The sequence below is a fragment of the Caloenas nicobarica genome, chromosome 28 (assembly GCF_036013445.1).
Source record: "Caloenas nicobarica isolate bCalNic1 chromosome 28, bCalNic1.hap1, whole genome shotgun sequence".
Classification (NCBI taxonomy): domain Eukaryota; kingdom Metazoa; phylum Chordata; class Aves; order Columbiformes; family Columbidae; genus Caloenas; species Caloenas nicobarica.
The window spans coordinates 722,626-729,347 of record NC_088272.1 but is presented as its reverse complement, the minus strand read 5'-3'; positions in this window follow the sequence as shown (position 1 = coordinate 729,347).

Sequence of the window (6,722 nt, the reverse complement as noted above, 5' to 3'; positions counted from 1 at the left end):
CCCTCCCAGTATGGACCAGTAACCCCTCCTGAGCTCCCAGTAAGACCCAGTTCCCTCCCAGTATAACCCAGTAACCCCTCCTGAGCTCCCAGTAAGACCCAGTTCCCTCCCAGTATGGACCAGTAACCCCTCCTGAGCTCCCAGTAAGACCCAGTTCCCTCCCAGTATGGACCAGTAACCACCCCTGAGCTCCCAGTAAGACCCAGTTCCCCCCAGTATAACCCAGTAACCCCTCCTGAGCTCCCAGTTTGGCCCCAGTTCCCTCCCAGTATAACCCAATAACTCCTCCTGAGCTCCCAGTTTGGCCCCAGTTCCCCCCCAGTATGGACCAGTAACCCCTCCCAGCCTCCCAGTTTGGCCCCAGTTCCCCCCCAGTATGGACCAGTAACCACCCCTGAGCTCCCAGTAAGACCCAGTTCCCTCCCAGTATGGACCAGTAACCCCTCCTGAGCTCCCAGTAAGACCCAGTTCCCTCCCAGTATGGACCAGTAACCCCTCCCAGGCTCCCAGTTTGGCCCCAGTTCCCCCCCAGTATGGACCAGTAACGCCTCCTGAGCTCCCAGTTTGGCCCAGTTCCCCCTCAGTATAACCCAGTAACCCCTCCTGAGCTCCCAGTTTGGCCCATTTCCTCCCCAGTATAGACCAGTAACCCCTCCTGAGCTCCCAGTTTGGCCCCAGTTCCCCCCCAGTATGGACCAGTAACCCCTCCTGAGGTCCCAGTAAGACCCAGTTCCCTCCCAGTATAACCCAGTAACCCCTCCTGAGCTCCCAGTTTGGCCCCAGTCCCCCCCAGTATGGACCAGTAACCCCTCCCGGGCTCCCAGTTTGGCCCCAGTTCCCCCCCAGTATAACCCAGTAACCCCTCCTGAGCTCCCAGTTTGGCCCAGTTCCCCCCCAGTATAACCCAGTAACCCCTCCTGAGCTCCCAGTAAGACCCAGTTCCCTCCCAGTATGGACCAGTAACCCCTCCTGAGCTCCCAGTAAGACCCAGTTCCCCCCCCAGTATAACCCAGTAACCCCTCCCAGGATCCCAGTTTGGCCCCAGTTCCCTCCCAGTATGGACCAGTAACCCCTCCTGAGCTCCCAGTAAGACCCAGTTCCCTCCCAGTATGGACCAGTAACCCCTCCTGAGCTCCCAGTTTGGCCCAGTTCCCCCCCAGTATGGACCAGTAACCCCTCCTGAGCTCCCAGTTTGGCCCCAGTTCCCTCCCAGTATGGACCAGTAACCCCTCCTGAGCTCCCAGTAAGACCCAGTTCCCTCCCAGTATAACCCAGTAACCCCTCCTGAGCTCCCAGTAAGACCCAGTTCCCTCCCAGTATGGACCAGTAACCCCTCCTGAGCTCCCAGTAAGACCCAGTTCCCTCCCAGTATGGACCAGTAACCCCTCCCAGGCTCCCAGTTTGGCCCATTTCCCCCCGAGTATAACCCAGTAACCCCTCCTGAGCTCCCAGTTTGGCCCAGTTCCCTACCAGTATGGACCAGTAACGCCTCCTGAGCTCCCAGTTTGGCCCAGTTCCCCCCCTGTATAACCCAGTAACCCCTCCTGAGCTCCCAGTTTGCGCCAGTTCCCTCCCAGTATGGACCAGTAACCCCTCCTGAGCTCCCAGTTTGCCCCAGTTCCCCCCCAGTATAACCCAGTAACCCCTCCTGAGCTCCCAGTAAGACCCAGTTCCCTCCCAGTATGGACCAGTAACCCCTCCTGAGCTCCTAGTAAGACCCAGTTCCCCCCAGTATAACCCAGTAACCCCTCCTGAGATCCCAGTTTGGCCCCAGTTCCCCCCCAGTATGGACCAGTAACCCCTCCTGAGCTCCCAGTTTGGCCCAGTTCCCTCCCAGTATAACCCAGTAACCCCTCCTGAGCTCCCAGTTTGGCCCAGTTCCCTCCCAGTATGGACCAGTAACCCCTCCCAGCCTCCCAGTTTGGCCCCAGTTCCCTCCCAGTATGGACCAGTAACCCCTCCTGAGCTCCCAGTTTGGCCCAGTCCCCCCCAGTATAACCCAGTAACCCCTCCTGAGCTCCCAGTAAGACCCAGTTCCCTCCCAGTATGGACCAGTAACCCCTCCTGAGCTCCCAGTAAGACCCAGTTCCCCCCAGTATGACCCAGTAACCCCTCCTGAGCTCCCAGTTTGGCCCCAGTTCCCCCCCAGTATGGACCAATAACCCCTCCTGAGCTCCCAGTAAGACCCAATTCCCCCCCAGTATAACCCAGTAACCCCTCCCAGGCTCCCAGTTTGGCCCCTGTTCCCTCCCAGTATGGACCAGTAACCCCTCCTGAGCTCCCACTAAGACCCAGTTCCCTCCCAGTATGGACCAGTAACCCCTCCCAGCCTCCCAGTTTGGCCCCAGTTCCCTCCCAGTATGGACCAGTAACCCCTCCTGAGCTCCCAGTTTGGCCCAGTCCCCCCCAGTATAACCCAGTAACCCCTCCTGAGCTCCCAGTAAGACCCAGTTCCCTCCCAGTATGGACCAGTAACCCCTCCTGAGCTCCCAGTAAGACCCAGTTCCCCCCAGTATGACCCAGTAACCCCTCCTGAGCTCCCAGTTTGGCCCCAGTTCCCCCCCAGTATGGACCAGTAACCCCTCCTGAGCTCCCAGTAAGACCCAGTTCCCCCCCAGCATGGACCAGTAACCCCTCCCAGGCTCCCAGTTTGGCCCCAGTTCCCCCCCAGTATGTACCAGTAACGCCTCCTGAGCTCCCAGTTTGGCCCAGTTCCCTCCCAGTATAACCCAGTAACCCCTCCTGAGCTCCCAGTAAGACCCAGTTCCCTCCCAGTATGGACCAGTAACCCCTCCCAGCCTCCCAGTTTGGCCCCAGTTCCCTCCCAGTATAACCCAGTAACCCCTCCTGAGCTCCCAGTTTGCGCCAGTTCCCTCCCAGTATGGACCAGTAACCCCTCCTGAGCTCCCAGTTTGCCCCAGTTCCCCCCCAGTATAACCCAGTAACCCCTCCTGAGCTCCCAGTAAGACCCAGTTCCCTCCCAGTATGGACCAGTAACCCCTCCTGAGCTCCTAGTAAGACCCAGTTCCCCCCAGTATAACCCAGTAACCCCTCCCAGACTCCCAGTTTGGCCCCAGTCCCCCCCAGTATGGACCAGTAACCCCTCCTGAGCTCCCAGTTTGGCCCCAGTCCCCCCCAGTATGGACCAGTAACCCCTCCTGAGCTCCCAGTTTGGCCCCAGTCCCCCCCAGTATGGACCAGTAACCACCCCTGAGCTCCCAGTTTGGCCCCAGTTCCCCCCCAGTATGGACCAGTAACCACCCCTGAGCTCCCAGTAAGACCCAGTTCCCTCCCAGTATGGACCAGTAACTCCTCCCAGTTTGCCCCAGTTCTCCCCCAGTATAACCCAGTTACCCCTCCCAACTTCCCAGTTTGGCCCCAGTTCCCCCCCAGTATAACCCAGTAACCCCTCCCAACTTCCCAGTTTGGCCCCAGTTCCCCCCAGTACAGCCCAGTAACCCCGCCCGGGCTCCCATTTTGGCCCCAGTTCCTCCCAGTCCCTCCCAGTTTGGCCCCGCCCACCCCGGCGCCGCAGGGACCCAGGCGTCCGGGCGCGTTCCCAGCCTGACCAGTTCCCCCAGTTTGCCCAGTTCCCCCCCTTGCCCAGTGCTCCCAGTTACCCCCTCCCAGTGCTCCCAGTAACTCCCAGTTACCCCCTCCCCGTCCCCCAGTAACGCCCTCCCAGTCCTCACCTCCCAGTTTGCCCAGTAAACCCCTCCCAGTAAGCCCAGTTCCCCTCTCCCCAGCCTCCCAGTTTGCCCAGTTACCCCTCCCAGTAGCTCCCAGTGCCCACCAGTGCTCCCAGTTACCTCCCAGTGCCTCCCAGTTACCTCCCAGTACTCCCAGTTACCCCTCCCAGTGCCCCCCAGTTACCTCCCAGTGACTCCCAGTGACTCCCAGTAGCTCCCAGTGCCCCCCAGTTACCTCCCAGTACTCCCAGTTACACCTCCCAGTGCCGCCCAGTTACCTCCCAGTAGCTCCCAGTGCCCCCCAGTTACCCCTCCCAGTGCTCCCAGTTACCCCTCTCAGTGCCCCCCAGTTACCTCCCAGTGACTCCCAGTGACTCCCAGTAGCTCCCAGTGCCTCCCAGTTGCCTCCCAGTGCCCCCCAGTTACCTCCCAGTAGCTCCCAGTGCTCCCAGTTACCCCTCCCAGTGCCCCCCAGTTACCTCCCAGTGCCCCCCAGTTACCTCCCAGTTACCTCCCAGTAACTCCCAGTGCCCACCAGTAGCTCCCAGCAGCTCCCAGTTACCTCCCAGTAGCTCCCAGTGCTCCCAGTTACCCCTCCCAGTGCCCCCCAGTTACCTCCCAGTTACCTCCCAGTTACCTCCCAGTTACCTCCCAGTGACTCCCAGTGACTCCCAGTGCTCCCAGTTACCCCTCCCAGTGCCCCCCAGTTACCTCCCAGTAGCTCCCAGTGCCCACCAGTAGCTCCCAGTAGCTCCCAGTGCTCCCAGTGCCCCGCGCTCCGGTAAATGAGGGGGCGAGGGGGGCGTGGCCCGGGCAGGAAGGGGCGGGGCCAGCGCAGGCCACGCCCCCTTCTTGCCCCACAGGCCCCGGCCCGCGCGGGATCACTATTTGGCAAAGGGGGCGGTGCCTATGGGGCAACCCCACGGCTCATTATTTGGCCAGGGAGGGGCTATGGGGCAACCCGGTGGCTCATTATTTGGCAAGGGGGTGTCAATGGCTCACTATGTGGCAGGTGGGGAGTCCCAATGGCTCACTATGTGGCAGGAGGGGTCCCAAGGGCTCACTATGTGGCAGGAGGGGTCCCAAGGGCTCACTATGTGGCGGGGGGGTCTAAAGGTGTCCGCATGGCTCACTATGTGGCAGTGGGCTCTATGGGGGGACCTATGGCTCACTATGTGGTGGGGGGGGTCTAAGGGTGTCCCAATGGCTCACTATGTGGCAGGGGGGGTGCCCATGGCTCACTATGTGGCAGGGGGTCTAAGGGTGTCCCCATGGCTCACTATGTGGCAGGAGGGTCTAAGGGTGTCACCATGGCTCACTATGTGTCAGGGGGGTCTAAGGGTGTCCCAATGGCTCACTATGTGGCAGGGGGGGTCTATGGGGTTCCTAATGGCTCACTATGTGGCAGGGGGGTCTAAGGGGGCCCCCATGGCTCACTATGTGGCAGGGGGGTCTATGGGGGTGCCAATGGCTCACTATGTGGCGGGGGGTCCCAATGGCTCACTATGTGGCAGGGGGGTCTAAAGGTGTCCGCATGGCTCACTATGTGGCAGTGGGCTCTATGGGGGGACCTATGGCTCACTATGTGGTGGGGGGGGTCTAAGGGTGTCCCAATGGCTCACTATGTGGCAGGGGGGGTGCCCATGGCTCACTATGTGGCAGGGGGGTCTAAGGGTGTCCCCATGGCTCACTATGTGGCAGGAGGGTCTAAGGGTGTCACCATGGCTCACTATGTGGCAGGGGGGTCTAAGGGTGTCCCAATAGCTCACTATGTGGCAGGTGGCTCTCTGGGGTGCCAATGGCTCACTATGTGGCAGAGGGGTCTAAGGGTGTCCCAATGGCTCACTATGTGGCAGGGGGGTCTATGTGGTCCTCATGGCTCACTATGTGGCAGGGGGGTCTAAGGGTGTCCCAATGGCTCACTATGTGGCAGGGGGCTCTCTGGGGGTGCCAATGGCTCACTATGTGGCAGGGGGCTCTCTGGGGGTGCCAATGGCTCACTATGTGGCAGGGGGGTCTAAGGGTGTCCCTATGGCTCACTCTGTGGCAGGGGGGTCTACGGGGTCCTTATGGCTCACTATGTGGCAGGGGGGTCTAAGGGTGTCCCAATGGCTCACTATGTGGCAGGGGGGTCTATGGGGGTCCCAATGGCTCACTATGTGGCAGGGGGGTCTATGGTGGGACCCACGGCTCACTATGTGGCAGGGGGGTCTATGGTGGGACCCATTGGCTCACTATGTGCCGGGGGGGTCCCAATGGCTCACTATGTGGCAGGGGTGTCCCCATGGCTCACTATGTGGCAGGGGGATCTATGGTGGTGCCCATGGCTCACTATGTGGCGGGGGGGGTCCCAATGGCTCACTATGTGGCAGGAGGGTTTACGGGGGTCCCAATGGCTCACTATGTGGCGGGGGGGGTGGGGGGGTGCTTATGGCTCACTATGTGGCAAGGGCGGGTTCCCCCACCCTCCCAAGGGCGTCTCCCCGTGGCTCACTATTTGGCAAGCGCTGACGCAACCGCCCCCTGCAGGAGTGCAGGAACAGGTCCTGCCGCTGCCACGCCCCGCCCGGACGCCTGGGTCCCACCCGAACTCCTGGGTCCCTTGGGGCACTCCTGGGTCCCTTGGGGCACTCCTGGGTCCCTCCCAAACTCCTGGGTCCCACCCGAACGCCTGGGTCCTTTGGGGCACTCCTGGGTCCCTCCCGAACTCCTGGGTCCCTTGGGGCACTCCTGGGTCCCTTGGGGCACTCCTGGGTCCCTCCCGGACGCCTGGGTCCCTTGGGGCACTCCTGGGTCCCTCCCGGACGCCTGGGTTCCCGCCACCACGCCCGGCTGTGGCGCAACTGGGCCGATGAAGCAACCGAGAGGAACTGGGAGGGACCGGGGGGGGTCACTGGGGGGACAGTGGGACAAACTGGGGCAAACTGGGGCAAACTGGGACAAACTGGGGCAAACTGGGGGGATCAGCGCGTATTCGCCGCATTTTCACCCGTTTAATTGCCGTATTTCCCCGTATAGTCGTCAAGTTTTTTA